The sequence below is a fragment of the Urocitellus parryii genome, chromosome 10, assembly GCF_045843805.1.
Source record: "Urocitellus parryii isolate mUroPar1 chromosome 10, mUroPar1.hap1, whole genome shotgun sequence".
In the NCBI taxonomy this organism is placed as follows: Eukaryota; Metazoa; Chordata; class Mammalia; order Rodentia; family Sciuridae; genus Urocitellus; species Urocitellus parryii.
The window spans coordinates 105,603,048-105,619,814 of record NC_135540.1 but is presented as its reverse complement, the minus strand read 5'-3'; the positions used below and the strand labels follow the sequence as shown (position 1 = coordinate 105,619,814).

Sequence of the window (16,767 nt, the reverse complement as noted above, 5' to 3'; positions counted from 1 at the left end):
CCATGAGCTCTGTAAGAATGGTGGTATATCTTGGCTGCTTTTTCACCTGGATATGCTCAAATGACCAGAGACTCCAGACCTAAGCTCTACAGTGCAGCATTCTCTCTGTGTCCTTAAGCATGTGCAGCAAAAATTCAGCACTCTTTTTGGGCCACTGACCCCATGCAGGTTGCTATTTGGCCTGGGCACACCTACCAACTCCACATTTCATGCCAGAATGGCACACATTGCTTCTTTAAGGTGACATCTTTCATATACTGGTGGCATTTTGAATATGTATAACTTGATGGCCTGGGCCTCTGGATTATGTGATTTTATGGGATATTCCAGGTCCAGAGAGTAGCTAACCAGTTTCACAGATCATCTCAAGACATCTACAGGCAGAAAAAACCTAAATCTTTATGTTGCCATAAATGAAATATTGCCCCTTGGCCAAAAATAACACACTGTTTTCCTCTGCTTCCCGACGAGGGCACGTGAGAAATCAGTCCAGTAAAACAAATGGGCTCACTCTGTTGTAATGAAATTGAACAATAGTTATTTTTATGATTACTTTTTAATCATTCTACTCCATTAAGGAAAACTTTAAAACACTGTGTTAATATGCTCAGGGTAAACGTTACCATCAATTAGGAAAACTAACCCAATCCCTTGATATAGGTTGAAATGAAATGTGGGGCTGAGAGCCAGGAAGATGGGTTGGGATTGCTTGGCTCATGGTCAGCCTGGTCCCTGATCAGCTCCCTATACCCTGCACTATGTATGTGCCCAGTACCTCTGACTCCATCACTCCTATCTTCCCTCCTTCACTCTGCTGCCTCCCTCCCTGCCTTCTCATTCATCTATTGGTTCAGTTCAAGATCATAAGTGGTTGGGACTCGCCTTCTTCTGCCTTTGGTACAGAACTTGATAACTGCTGGCACTGTCACACCCATGGTACAGATGGGAAGCTGAGGTACTGAAGCAGAACACTTAGTCAAGTTCAGTACTTCTGAGAGTTTCCAGAGACCTCACCAACACTAAGCCTTGTAGTGAATCACTTGATGTCAATAAGCATTTTACAGCACCTGTACTGCCTTACCAGTGTTTTGTTGGTTATACCACTTAATAGAGCGGCATTTTCTTTATTTAAGCAGGAGGACTGGGTAGAGAATAACCAAGGCCATTTCTAAACACAAGGCCCTCTATGAATGTACCTTCTACATTCTCAAGGGCAAGTCAGTCTCTCAGTGGGATCCCATGGGAAATGCCTATAGAATTTCTTAGTGACCAAAGCTCAAATAGATGGACAGATTCCACTACACACTCCTTTGGAAGAGGCCTCTAACACAAAGGCCACAGCCACCGGAGGTGTCCCCTGAGGAATTTGTAAGAAACAAAACAAGAACAGCCATAGTAAAGCACCCAGAAGAGGTACTGAGTGGAACAGTGCCCAGGCCACAAGCAACTCCTGGCTATAAAGTTTTCCTCTTTACCCTCGACCTTTGTCCTAGAACACAGTGAGTTCTACAAAGGCACGCTACAAAAAGGAGTTTTGGCAACCCTGAAGTACCAACTCTGGGTGAGATCTCAGGGCCACTAGGTTCCCAGTCTGGGGCTCCCATTCCCACATCACTTCTTTATAAAAAGACGTACAGATACCCAAGTGACACAGCTTCCTCCAGTGAGTGTTCCACAGGCCTCCCCAGAGTCTTTGGTCACCGGAGGAAGCACAATGTGTTCATGACAAGTCACTCCTTTGTGTGTCTGTAATTAGTTGATTCTCTTCCTCTTCTTAATTCTACACCTATTGATGTATCATTTGGTTAAACAACAACACAAAAGCTGTGATCAGCTGCATTCATCACAATATGCTACAAATATTAACATCAATGTGGAATTTCTGCTCCAATCCCAGGATATTTTTTTTTCTCTGTTGGTAGCAAAATCCAAATATCCCTAACATGGTGATAACAGTGGTCAATTTCTAAATACAGGAAAATCTGCCTTTTTGTTTATTGCTTTTTCATAGCCTGAGCCATTCCCCCATGCTGATCGGTGAAAGGACTCACCTCTAGAACTGTATTCTTTGCATCCTGGGGTGGTAGTGGGGAAGGTATACTGATTTTCTTGTCAAAGTTAATATGCCTGAAAACATATGATAAAGGTGGACATATTAAAAAAGGAGGGGGAAGACAACTGCCATGAACATCTGGCACCCAGATGAGTCAAACACCCATCAGCTGAGCACTGTGGTGCATGCCTGAAATCCTGGTGGCTTGGGAGGCTGAGGCAGGAGGATTGCAAGTTCAAAGGCAGCCTCAGCAACTTAGCGAGGCCCTAAGCAACTCAGTGAGACCCTGTCTCTAAATAAAACATAAAAAAGGGCTGGGGATGTGGCTCAGTCATTAAGTGCCTCTGGGTTTAATCCCTGGTACCAAAAAATAAAACCAAAAGCAAACCACTCATCAAATTATAAAGGAAGGAACTATGAGCATGCCTATGTGTGTGTGTGTGTGTGTGTGTGTGTGTGTGTGTGTGTGTGTGTTTTGGTTTGTTTTGTTTTTAGTACTGGAGAATTGAACCCAGGGGTGCTTACCACTAAGCCACATCCCCAGCATTTTTTTTTTCTATTTTATTTAGTGACAGGGTGAGAACTGAGTTGCTTAGGGTCTCGCTATATTGCTGAGGCTGGCTTGGAACTCGTGATCCTCCAGCCTCAGCCTCTGGAGCCTCTGGGATTACAAGGGTGCATTACTGTGCCCAGCTCTATATGTACTTTGATAATGGTGAACAGCATCCTTGAAGTCCACAAGTATGATCCATCGGATCTGTTGGCTGAGGCTGAGTTCTAGTCCTCCCTGCATCTAGCCTTGTTTCTGGGTAGAGGAGGGAGGGAAATTAGAGTGTTTCTATCCCAAGTGGTTGGATGCAGGTTCTGGGAAACATTCATTAGCTTTATTCCTTTCTTAGTTAAATAGGTACACACCTGGGATAAGTAGTTACAAAGGAGAGGGATATGGTGACTCTGTTCATTTAGTTCTCTCTCACTCCAACTTTACACAAAACACCAGGCTCTACTGCCAGACTTGGGAGGCTCTTGGTGCTGCCTGGGGCCTACACAGGTGGATGGCCCTGGGCTCCTTCCTCTGGACTACTTGTCCACCTGTCATTGGCCTGTCCCTAAGTCTCAGGACAGCCTACCCAACCTCACCCGGTAACACCAGGGAAGGGAATGGCTTTGTCACTGACAGCCGAGAGGGCAGTTTCCATGCGTTGCTCTCCTTCCTTGTAAAACCATGGTCTGGTCCATCCAGTTCCTTCTTTTCAGAAAAGAGGGGTTGTGGGGAGGCCAGGGGAGCTGTGCCTGTACCTCCCTGAGGGAAGTCAGAGTATCCTAAGGCTGGGCCGCCTGTCCACGGTCAGTGGATGCTTCTCAAATTATTCTCCTTCTGAATATGAAATTGTAGAGGACACAAAGGATGCTAAGGAAATTTGCATCCATTTAGTTTCAATCAGCCATTAGCTAAATTATAGATTTCTTATTCATTTATTTGTTTATTTTTGTGGTGCTGGGGATGGAATGCTGGGTCTTGCGGGTAGGTAAGTAACTCTCCCTGCAGCCCCCTAAATGCCTTCTTAAAGAGAAAAATTGATAATTACAAAAATGCTATGAAAAATTCACTCCCAAGCAAAACCCCCCAGAACACAGGAAGGACACAAGTGTCACACGCAGGGTGGGCTTGGGGCTGGCTCCTGGGGATGGGACTGCATGCCCTTCCACTAGACTAGCCAGGAAGCTCCTGGGTTGAGCGGACCCTCTTCAGCAAACCAGGTCAGCAGCCACAGAAAAACCTCTGGTGCAGTGTTTTCTGCAACCTAGAGCAGCTCTCCTGGTAAAGTTGTGCCACATTTGGGGCTTCACCACCCCCAGGGGGAACCCGGGCAGGAGGCATGTAACGTGAGGTGGGGTGTGAGGTGGGAACCCCAGGCTTCTTTTCTGAATGAATTGGGGTCATCTCTGGAAAACCACTTAACTGCACTTCAGAAACAATGAATCTGAGCCAGGCCTAAATTTTGGAAACGTCAGAATCAATCAGCTAGCTGGCTCTGTCAGGTGGCTGCAGTCTGAGGCATGGCATGTGTTTGGTTAAAACCTCCTCCCTGCGTAGCCTGAGTCTCGCTTGATGCATTGGTGACTCCAAAGCTTGATTGAAAGTACCTTCAGACACACAGGTGTTCAGCTCACTGGGGACACTCCATGACAACTCAAAATGCAGCAGCCATTAGTGTCTGGTCTCATTATTTTCATGGCCAGGAAAGGCTGAACACGGACACATCAGAACAAGAGCCCTTTTGGAGGCGCAGTGGGGAAAAAAATGGTAACTGAAGACCCTCAACAGGGACAACATGTTCTGCCCTTCTGGAAGTAATCAGAGGAGAATCCAAGCAGCCGATTAAGGTTCTTGCAGTCTTGCACGGCCAAGTGCAAGAGATCCGAAGAGTTGAAGGAAGTCCAGAAAGAGGACTAAATCAACTTGGTTCCACTGAAAGTGAGTCAGGTCCAAGGGCTTAATATGTTTTAAGGGTTTTTTGGTTTTGTTTTACTTCAACTAAGTTAAATTTCCTGACTAAAATCCGATCAGTATGCAATCATCCTGCTACATCAAAGAGGTTCACGGTGCTTTACAGCGACTGCATGGGTCCAGGGCTCCATCAGCCACCCACTGGGCCACGAGGACCCCTGCCAAGTGGAGCTGCCAGATGCCCAAGGTTAAGGTCTGGACCAAAGGAATGTCCATGTGTTCCCTTCCTTAAAGATCCCTAGCAATGGTTCCTATCCTTCTAGTCCTCTAATTATACAAAATCTGAAAAGTAGGAAAGTCATTTTGCCCTTTGCTTATAAGAATAATAATAGAGATTATAGTTATTTGCACACTGAGTTCTGTCTGGGTTGTTAAAATGCCTAAATATTCCCCAATCTTTCTCTTTCAAACAACTTGTTTATTTGTAAGATTTTTAGTACTTTGAAAATATTTTAAAATTCTAAAGTTTCTTTGCTACTAACACGAGCGCATGATTTATAAGACTATTCTTTTATTTGAAGAAAATGATCCAGTTCTAACTTGCTGGATTTACCTGGGTGCCAACCTCTTTAAAAGTGGATCTACACTGAAGTCTCAACACCAGGACTATTGTTATCTAAAACCCACACGATCTAAGACATTGCTTACTGCCTATTTCCCAAGTGTGCATTCAGAGAACAGGGACAGTGGCTTTCTGTGAGCTACCCCGGGGTGAGGGTGGGAGTGTTCCCCATAGCAAGGCTGCTCTATCTTTGAAATCAGCCACCAAGTATTTCATTTCAGCTGTTCGTGCCTAGGCATCCTTGGCAAAAGCTGATTTGGCCACACATTTAGAAGCAGAAATTTAATATTTTGGGTTGTTCCAATTGTTTTTGCTCTAGCTACTAACGATACAAACCCTAATGCTATTTGAATAAAGCAAAATGGCATAACAATAACCTTGTTCCTGCTAACAGATGACAATGAGACCACTTGAGCACACGTCAACAGCAAACCCAAGCCAAGTGTCACTCCACCTTGTAAAGACACTTGTTAAGAATAAGAGTTATTGCATCAGAGACAGAGCCTTCTACTGGAGTAGTCATCAACACAGAGTGGCGACAGGTTTAGATGTCCTCACGTACTGGGGTCAAACATTTGTTTTTAGTAAAATAAGGGCATTGGATTAGATTCTAAAAATAAATGGCAGGAATTCATTCTGTGATTTCAGGATTCTCCAGTGAGTGGGTGGAGGTCTCAACCCAGTTAGGATACCATTAGCAACTGAATAAACTTCTGCAAAATGCTCTCTAAAATAATGTGGACTTGGCAAGGTCGTGTTGAAAAAGAGGCTGGGTTGAGTAAAACCATTTCACTGAGGAAAGGTGAATAATCAGTGCCAAGCTGTTCACCTCGTGGAAAGTTCTAGGCTTTGAGACACTTGACAGTTTCTACAAAGCTGATCTGATCAGCACATTCCATTGCTCTTTGGTTTTTTTGAAAGAAATTTATAGTACATGTTTTTTTCATTCTAGTTTCTAACTATTTGTATCAAGTAGAAAAAGTAGGCAGCTATTCAGTCATGTGTCAGAAACCCTTAGGATCAAGGAACAGTTCCGAACACTGGAGGCAGGAACAATCAGAGGCCAAGACAATGGGCTGCATCAATTAAGCTCAGCAGAGAAAAACACATGTGTTGAAACAAAACATCTTAACACATTAGCAATTGCTTTAAAATCCATAAGCTCATCCTGAGTCATAAAAAAATAGGCCAGGCCGCTTGATAGAATGCAGATCTACAAGTAAAAGAGGCAAATGCGGGAATTAAAACCCCCAAATGCTAGAACTCTTTCAGAGGTACAAAGAAGTGAAATCTGGAGAATTATAAACTCACGTAGATAAGTTTGGACAACAACAAAAACAATAAGTAAAGGAATATCTGGCAAACACGAGCACACATTAGTCAGCTGGACACACAGCCCCGGGGAATAAGAGAATTTGACTAATATGCTTACTGAACAATGGTGTAGTAAAAATGAATAATTATCTCTGAAAAATTACTTCGCACTCAGGGGGACGTCCGAAAATTGGGAAAAGACCAACAACATGTGATAGTACGCAGCAGGAAAACAAAGAAGGAAGAGTGAAAAATTATTAGGTGATATAAGTAATTGTTAGTTTAAAAAACTTTAGAATTGTAGGGAAGTAAAATTTTAAATGTTCAGAAAGCCAAGATTGAATGAACAGAGGACAATTTGCATTTAAATTACCAAGACAAGTTCCTGGGATTATCTTGAAGACCATAATACTGTTCTTGATGTAATTCAGAATATAAAAGGATTGGGGGTGGGCGTGGGGGTGGGGTGAACCCCCTCATGCAGTGGCTTGGGCAAGATTTTATTTTTACTGTTAGAGCAAAGATACAGAAGGAAGGGGGGACTGCTGAAATGGACAGAAATCACGAACCAAGGTGCTATGAAGCCCAGACATGGGAAGGCACTTCAGAGGCTGTCACAACAATCCACCACCTCATCTATCTCAACACCCCGACTGATGACCTGGGAGTAAGTGACACAAAATTTATGGATGACACTCAGGTGGGGAATACCCCAGAAGACAGGAGGGGAGGTAAAATAAATAAACTGGATTAGACACAGACACATCTACAATTAGACAGCATAACACTGAAAACACAGATAGGAACCGACTGGAGAAATTTAGAAAGCAGCACAATTTAGAGGTGAGAAAATGCAGCATGAATTCACACTGAGCAGGGATGCCAGGGAGGCAGGGAGGTAGGCCACGGGCATCTTCTGCTCCATGTAAATCTGCATGCCTCTCCCCTGCTTCTGGAATAATCCAGAAGAGGTGAAAGCAAGTGGAAATAGCAAAAACTAGCATTCAAGAGCAAGACCCTTCTACATGTCTGATGCTCACAGACATCCTGTGGTTGGAAGTTCTTATTGGCACCCTACAGATGTGGACCTAGGCCGCAGAGTGTCCTCACTTCCCTGCTGCATTGGCTTGTCCTGACATCAGAGGCCTCCACGGGTGCCTCCCATCTTCCATCTGGCACCTGCCCTAATGCCACTTTCTCACCAGGCCTTCCTATGTAAAACAGCATCCTTTACCCTGGCTACTTTATTTCAAGCCCTCTATTTCCATCTGATGCACTATATGTTTTCTGGTAAGCCCCAGAGCCCAGAATATGCCCAATATCCTGATATTTCACAAGCATCTGATAAATATTTACTACTGTTATACTTCCCAGGAATGAGTGTTTTTGTTGTTGATGAAGGAGTGTGCTTGCCTTTCTTTTCTTTTCTTTCTCTTTGTTCATTTTTTTTTTTCTTTACTACCTAAGTTTAAACTCTTTGTTCAACTACCAGGAGGTTACCTGGTTTAGAAAACAAAACACTGAAGACTTTCCAAGAGGTGGAAAACATCTTGCTGATTTTTTTTTTTTTTTTGGATGCAAGTGTTTTTATTTGCCGTTTAAACCACCGTTTCCTCATGCTGGCCTGACAGCACCGGAGGTATAGGACAGGCTGCTGGCCTATGGGTGACAGTAGTAGCCAGCAGATTAGGGCAGATGTGGTGAGGTGCTGCATCTGAGTGCCTGTTGTTTGATTCCCAGGAGAATATCATGCAGGCCAGGTAAAGTGTTAGATCAACAAGGGCTGAGGCAGGAACAGTGTGTGTCTTCTCACTCTGGTAAGAATGGGTATCACGTGGTGTAGAGCCCAGGGGAAGCCTCCAGTCCTGTTCTGAGTTGAGCAGGCTAGTGCCAGTGGCCTCTTTCTTTCATTTATCTGTGCCTGTCTTCTGCCTTCACCTCCCAGGCCTTTGGCAAAGTTCCCAGGATTCCTGGGGAAGATCTTGCCATTCCCAACCCTTTCCTGGGATCAGTGTCTGATCTGGTGAAGGTAGCCTGTGGGGCTTGGCTTCCTCCAGTTCTGGCGGATCCTGGCACTTGTCCTCCTGGAGTTCTGGTGCTGCTTGCTGAAGGCTGTCTCTGGGGCCCTGCTCTGTGCATTGGCCAGTGGAGAGCAGGGCTCTGGATTCTGAGCCAGCTGCAGTGGTGGAGTGAGTGAGCCAGGGGTTTCTGTCTTGGGGGTCTCTTCTTGTGCAGCCTCCTTAGGACCTCTACCACTCGGTGGTCCCCAGTAGACTCCCAAATTATTTGGGGCCATTCTTTGGCCTGCTGGTCCCCACTGCGCTGAAATAGGCCCTGGATCTGCAGCAGGTCAGCATCCTGGAAGATGTTGGCTGAGGCCTGCTTACAACCTTGGGGGCTTGCCAAGGGAGCGGCTCACTCACCACAGAGGCTAGGGTGCTCATCGTGGGTGCTCATCGTGGGTGCTCTGGTTGCCTGAAGCAGGCTGCACACAGCCCCTGAATTTTTTCTTTTTTTTTTTTTCAAAACATTAACTTGCTTCCAATGGACAAGCAAACCTGATTATGTTTTACACAAAGTGTAAAACGCCTTTTGATTCACAGAAATTCCCTGCCTTTGCTAAATCAAACCAATGTCAAAGAACTTGAAGGAGAATCAAATCACCAGATTCTATGGAGGTCCCATGCCTCAGTTGAACCCTGTACTCCAAAAAGAAAAGGAGAGAGGGAGACTTATGTCCAAACAAACCAGCTGAAGAGTCATAAATCAATCACCCTGATGCTTCTTTAAATGTCACCAAGCAATTGAATGGGATGTTTTTAAAAAATCAAATTGACCCTATTTCTGGTTATTTTGTAACTGAAGAAACAAACTAGAGTCCAGAGAACACTGGGTTTCTTAGTCTCCTTCACTCCCTGGTCATATTTTTGAACCCCAGACACCACTCCTGTCTAGTAACCACTGGGCTTCCGAAACCTCTGAAGCAGATTATAAGCATTTGGAGTTCTCTTCGTGGAGAATTAGCACTTCTCAGGGGTCTCATAATTCTTCTATGATGTTTAAAGGATCCTAATTCCCTGATGAGTTGAGCTGCTGTCCTGAGCAGTAACCAGAAGGTGGGCACCTCAGGGAAGCCCATCCAGTATGTAGACACCAGTGCCACTGCCGGATATCTCATGGGTGTCTTTTCCAAAGAGGAAAGTGCACAGGGAGTGAAGAAAGGAAGCTGGCTTGTACAATAGCAAGCCGGAAACACAAATAGCTGGCAGAACTATTGCCACCAGCCAGGCACCCACTGGGGCTGCATGTGCATGATAAGTTCTCGTGCGACCTTAAGTTCACTTAAGTTCTCGAGGGACATCCACTGGGCTGCTATGAGGATCGTCATGATTCAAAAGTGGTGGTAATTGCCCAAAGATACGTACCCAGTGAGTGGCAGAGCCACTGCTCAAGTTCATGCCGTGATCATACTGCATGTCCCCAATGACACCTCAGTCCCATCAGGGATTCTAACGAGGGGAGGAGAGACTTCTGTACCTCTGATGGTGACTGGATTCATTTTCTAACAAAACAGCAGTGGTATCTTAGAAGAATTATTTCAGATGCACACACAGTAGGAAGCCTTTGATCCTCTTTAATCTATCAGCAATTAGTCATGAAACCCAAAATGTTTTTGGCTGATCACTTTTTAAAAAATGTCTTTGGGACTTCTTGTAGTCTGCTCTCTTAGGCTACTTCAGTGGGAAGCTAACTGTACAAGCCAAAAAAAGCTCCGTCTTCAGCATAACTTTTAACTGGTCAAAGAAACAATCTAAACATGCTACTAAATTATCTACTATTCTAATCTATAAAGCAATTACTTGTCTGGGTCAAAATCCGTCTTTCTCAGCTCCGATCACTCACCCACCCCTAGTAAATTACAGGTCTGGAGCAACACACACCCCAGTGAAGCCATCTGTCACCATGGCAACAAAGTGTGGTGCAGTGTGTGGGGGGGCCCTGGTCCTGCTGTCAGGGTACCTGCCTTCGAGGTTGGCTAGGTCGCTTAGGGGAGCTTCCTTCAATTCTCTGAATCTAAGTTTTTCTCATCAATAAGATGGGAATTCACTGCTTTTGCTGTGAATTTATTTATCATCACCATGGCTAATGTTGATAGGATGCTTACAATGCTCCGGGAGTCTACTAAGTGGTCCATGAGTATTACATCTAGTTCTGACCCCCACGAAGCAGGTACTGTCATTAAGAGCTCTGATTTAAGAATGAGAAACTTGAGGTGCAGCTGAGGCTGTCATTCATATAAACAGGGTTACACAGCTGGTCAGCCACCAGCCAGGATCTGAACTCAGGTTTAAGTGACTTTGGAGGCTGCATTTTTAATGATTACAAACAAAAGCTGCTTTATGACAGGACTCTGCCCTTCCCCTTTGCTGCAGTCCTTTGTATATGAAACCCTTAGGATCCCATCAAAACCTTGGAATGCTACATGCAAATGTAAAAGCTTTATTATGGTCAAATGGCCCCAGGTTGCATTTGTACGAAACTGGCCAAAGAAGTGCCATGACACCATTCTCTGAGCATTCCCAGGAGGTTCCTTTAGGGGACACTCAGCTCCTAATGGGTGACATGCACGGTCACATGTCTCACTGTCTCACATCTATGGCATTGCTTTGCCTAAAGCTGTGAGTTGAAAATTTTAACAACTAGCCTCCAGTTTTATTGCTTCCCGAGGTCACATTTCATACAATAACGAATGCATTAACATTGTTTCCAATAAAACATCATGACTTGTTCAAGGTCACGTAGCCTAATACTGATAGGGCTGAGTCATTTGAGTACACTACTGTACCTCAGTTTTTTCACCTATAAAATAGGAAATTTGGTCTAGATCACCTCCAAGGCCTCCTGAAACTCTAAATAGCTATGGTTCTGGACTAGACTCCACCTGCCAAATGACACCCTGGGCTGAGACTTCTTCTTCAAGTGGAGGAAGGGGGAAGCTGGACAGGAAGGAGGAAGTAGGAGCCACAATGTGAGGGTAACTAGAAACGAGCTGAATAGCTAAGGAATGACTCCTGGGGAGGAGGGCTGGCAGAGGTAAGAGTCAGGGGCAGGTGTGGTCAAGGCTCCTAGGAATCTGCTGAGCAGGTGTGGATCTTGTTTGTTGCCAAATGGCTCTGGTAAGAGGCCAGACTTCACCTAACACCCCTTTCTCAGCTCAGGTAACTTGCCTGCCTCTTCAGTGAGAGAGGGAAGAAGGGACTCTGTGGTTTCAGTAATTCCTCTGATTTCTGTCCACCCAGGCTCACTGTGGATGAAGTCATCACCAAATTTCATCAAGTCCAAGACTCCATCTATTATAAACTGTACCATTATTTTATATGTCATCAAGATAAAAAAGAAAAACACAATCAATTTTCTTTGTATTCAGCCTCCTTTCAGAGGTATTAAAGTTCGTCTTAGGACTAATGACATACTTTCTGGTAACTACCGACCATGACTAATGAAACTCACAATTTAAGGGTTTCCTGTGTGCTCAAGATTGTAATAAACTTCAGATAATTTTATTAAATACTCATGACAACCTGTGAGGTAGGTGTTGTTACTCCCATTTTAGGGCAAGGAAAATTCAGAGGCTAAGTAATTTGTCCCAGGTTGCCAGGCCTGCAGAGACTGGATGAGGGATCTGGGTGTGTCTGCCTCCAGTGTGTACCTGGTCACTCATTCACAAGGTCATCTCACCTCCATCCCTGCGGTGGACGGTCACTGGATCACGGTTGTTCGGGTGACCAGTGGACTCACTTGCTGTCTCAGGGGCCTAGCCCCTTCCTCTCTTACTGCTGTGGGCAGAGCTGCTAATGAAGGAAGCGGGTGGGGAAGGACACACAGCGCCTCAGGAAGACTGTTCTGCTCTGACCATGCAAGAGTCGAATAGGAGAAGTGGGCTTTGAAGGGCACCGGGACTGCAGCGCTGCTTCTCTGGGGTCTGTACAAGAAGGACACGAGGGGAGTGAGACCCGAGAGCTCTGGCAGGAAGCAGGATGACTTCAAGACTGATGGTCATGGGTCCAGGCTCCTGGCATGTGTGGGCCCCACCCAGAAGCAGCGAGGGGAACTACCCTTATGGAATCTTCTTTAAATGAAGCTTTTAAATGATCCAATATTTCAGGTTTGGCAAACCTGGCTCCTCCCAAGCCCACTCCTGTGCCATCAGGGGTGGTGGAGAGTGGGGTGGCCGTGGAGAAAGCAGACGGGCAGAGAGGGACAGGCGGGCACATAAAATAAGGATGTTCCCCCTTTTCTCTCCTGAAAAGGGAATATGACTAAGAGAAAAGGATGTCTGTTCCTTTGGCCCGCAAGTTTTACTTGGCCTGTAAAAGTGGGCCATTTCCTGCCCCATTCCTTCCAAGACCAACTCCTCAGACTGACAGTAAGAATGTCCTCTGTTAACATGGAAACCCTTGTGTTCCTACGCCAAGAGTTCAGAGGGCTTGTTTCTCAAGTGGCAGTCTCCAAAGTGTCAGGAACCAGGGGAGACTTCACTAGAATGCTAACAGCTTTTTCTCAGCCTTTAAAAACACTCTAATGCATGTCCTATAATGGATATATTAATGCTCTAGGACATGTATGTAGTTTATAGATAACTATACATATGACAAAATATAAACTATACATATGTATATGACATATATAAATCAAGACTGACTATATATATACAATACATATGAAATATGTATATGTATGGGTAACTATGCATAACTACATACAAATACATAAATATACATATGACAGGCATACAAAGAGGTAGCTTTATTGATATAGGTTTATGATCAAAACTTGGGGAGATCAATCACTCTAGGGAGAAGACACTTCTCCAGTATCTTTAAGTCCTCCCCTGAAATCTCCTGGGGACAAAGTCATCAAAAACACTCACTTCAGGTAAAACTGCAGTTAAATTCACAAAGGCTTTAGTATTCAATGTTTTCATCTCTCTCTCTTAATCATTCCCTCAACTTGGATGTTAAATTAAAATCATTGTTCTATTTTTCTCTTTCAGTTTCTAGTCTAGTATTTGCAGTTTTCCAAAGCTGGATTCCTCAAAAATCTAACTCCAGATCTTGTCCGTGTCAGCGGCATACAGAAGAGAGAGGAAGAGGGGGAAAGAGACTCAGAGCTATGCCAGCCGTTTGCAAGATCGTATTTGGCACACGATTCAAACAAAGCGTAGTAAGAAAAATTATGAGACTATAGGGAACTTTTGAACTGACTGGTTATTTGATATTTAGGTACTCAAATTACTTGTTCTGGGTTTGAGATTAGCATTGTAATCACACTTCTTAAGAATCTATCCTTCAGAGATTAAATGCTGGAATTTTTGCAAATTTTTGGAAAAAAATTTGCAAAATTTTTGCAAAAAAAATGATAGGATGAGTCTGGCTTCAAAAACAATTCAAAGGGACATAGATGAAATAAGATTGGCTGGGAAGTGGTAAGTGTAGAGATGGTTGTAAAATACGTGGGCATTCATTATGCTTCTATTTTTGTATTGTTTGGAATTTTCCATTATAACAAGTTAAAATAAAGAAGAAAATCAATCAGTCAAACTTGAATTGATGAGACTTTTAAAGAAACTCCAACCTTGCCCCTTCACCTGACACAGTCACCGGACTAGACAGGAAACCATTGGCCACACACAGGAGACAGGGAGTCAAACTGCTGGGTTTTGATGGGGTAGGAGTTTTCCAAGGGAGAGCATTTTAGACCAGAAAGTGAAGAGTTTGGAACTGGAATTGCCTCCCTGCTGGCGAAAAGGAACTTGTTGACTCTGAAGGAGGAAAAAAAAAATAAAAAGACCTTGAAACAGGATCACAATGCTCTTTGGACATCAAAGAGTCATTACAAAGCAGCATTTTGATGAGTGCAGTGTAAATAATCAGGAACATGCAGCTTCAATTTCCTTCAAAATAACAAGTCGAAAAAGTTGAGCGAAAATGTCCCATTAAAACACGCGCTGAACCGAAATACTTCCAAAGACATTGAGAGTCACTGAACCCAAACGAGCCTTGGCTTTGTCCCCCAAGACTGGACCTCAGTCCTGCTGGAATATGGTCTCTCCGCCTCACCCCATTTCCTCTGTAAATTCTACCTCTTCCCTGATCCAAACTCGACTTCAGGTGCTCAAAACATGACAAGGAAAATCCAGAGATCTGTAGCATTTTTTTTTCCCTATTCAATTTTGGCAGAAAAGGAACATATTCTTTGAGAGTCAATTTGGAAAACATTTACCGGCAAATCCACAAAGCTCCCCTGGTTTGTGTGAACTTTGAAAGCATCAGGGGGTTAGCACAGTGAGACAAAGTGGGGGGAAACGGTGCTGAGGTGATCCCACTGCATCCCTCATTAGTCCTCCTCGCCCTGGTTCACAGAAGAAAGAAGAAAGAGTGCAAGGATGCAGAGAAGCCCGTGTGGCTCTCCATTAGGATAAAGCGTTCAGAACAGGCGCTTCCCTGGGGATGTAGTTTGTGACCTGACACCTGATCCAAGTCTGGCTAGTTTTGCTATAAGGCCTTGAACTAGAGAAGGAAAACTGAGAAGCTAGATTGCCTAAAGAGAGACATATAAAAGGTGAGCCATCTTCTCACCTGAAGGCCCAGAATGCCCTGCTGGGTTTGATTTAAGGCTCTCTTTGTCCCGTGAGCCCCAAAGGAATGTCCTTGTTGCATGAAATCAGTACAAATTGCCAGAAGCGAGTTCTGCAGGTTGGTTTGAGAAAGTCCTCCTAGAGAGAGGTGCTGGGTGGTTGGAATCCTTGGTCCTAAGACACTTGATGAGTGCTGCGTGTCCTGACTCCTGAGGCTGACCCCAGTTTGCAGGAAGGATGCACACAGAGCACCCCCCCCACAACTCCTGCTGCTCTTGGCGGTTTCTCCTGGAGTCCTCATCCTTGCACCGCCCCTGAATAATTCAAGCAGAACTGGAATCACTCATTTTCATTTTCTGAGTATAAAACTCCAGTGGGAAGAAGCCATCCCCATTGGGAACTGTGATGTCACAGGGGTCAGGGAATAAAGTGTAATTTTTTTTGTCTCCAGATTCTGGCATGAATACTGTTCATAGTGATTCCACTTACAAACCAAAAATATTTATCCGACTCTAAGCTAGGTAGATTGCCGGCACTTCCTGGCTTCCCAAGTCACACAGCTAAGCAGTAGCGCTGGTTTCTGAGACTGGTGATCCTCCAGCAATCACGCTGAGATTTGTAGATAAGCAAGGCCCAGCTTACTGTGTATCCACTCAAAGCTCACTCAGAGACTGCCCATTAGGCACGAGCAGGTCACAGTGCCCACCAGAAATGACAGTGAAAAGTATTCTCAAGGGTGATGAGAATTAGAAATTTGAAAGGTGAAGGAAATATTTTAAAAATTATATTTTTTTGTAAATGGGTTTTCTGGGTGCACCATAAAATGTATCACATACTGTTCCCCCTCCCAATGCCAGTGTTTTTCCCAAGGATGTTTGCTAAACTAAATATTTAAAAGTACAGGAGATCACTGACCAGGGAAATGACAATCTTACTTACTCAAATACAGAGCTGCCTTCTGAGACATCTGAGCTGAGGCTAGCATGGATTGTGATGAGCAAGATCCACTCTCCCTCCCATAGAAACCAAACCAGAGTCTCCATTATCACAGCTTGCAATGCCTACAAATTGGCTAAGATGTGAGGCAAATTCATGTCACTCAGTTCAACCTAACTAATTGAGTGCAGAACTTGGCATGTGACAATCTCTCAAGCCCTCCTAAGAACTCACCAGGTAGAGTGGGAAGACCATGCCCAGCAAGGAGGATACACTGAGAGGAGCAATAATTTTCAACAGGAAGTCGGGATGCTGGCATCTTAGCTGGAGGGAGGGAGTCTTGAAATCTAGGGCCAAGGAATCACCTGGGGAGCCCTTTTGGCCTGGTAGTGGTGAGCCCCCTATGAGTCACCTAAAGAGTTCAAGGAGCAACATGGTGGCCCCACCCCTAAAGACTGTAATTTTAGTGGGGTTTAAGGTTCAAGAATCTGAATTTGAAAAACAAACTCAGTCCCCAGTTCTGATGGAAGTGCTCCTCTTAACCGACACTGTTCTAAAGACTTCACCTGCAAGTTTTCATCTGCCTGGCCCTAAGTAGGCCAGAAATACGAGGAGGTTCATTTCCTGCTTTCTCTTTGGGATCTAGGAAATTCAGAATCAGAGCTGGCCGAGACTGGGGGTGAGGGCCTCAAGGGTGAATGAGCCGGCCCTTTTTCCCATGGCATGGCATGCCCTGTACGAACTCTGGAGCA

At 44.5% G+C, this 16,767-nt stretch overlaps 1 protein-coding gene and 1 pseudogene across 2 annotated transcripts in view; both read right to left on the bottom strand.

Moving 5' to 3' along the window:
- Positions 1 to 16,767, bottom strand: part of Lnx1 (ligand of numb-protein X 1) — a 166,319-nt gene that overhangs the window by 65,227 nt on the left and 84,325 nt on the right. The window lies entirely within an intron of this gene.
- LOC113180506 (arginine vasopressin-induced protein 1 pseudogene) lies at positions 8,450 to 8,885 on the bottom strand (annotated as a pseudogene).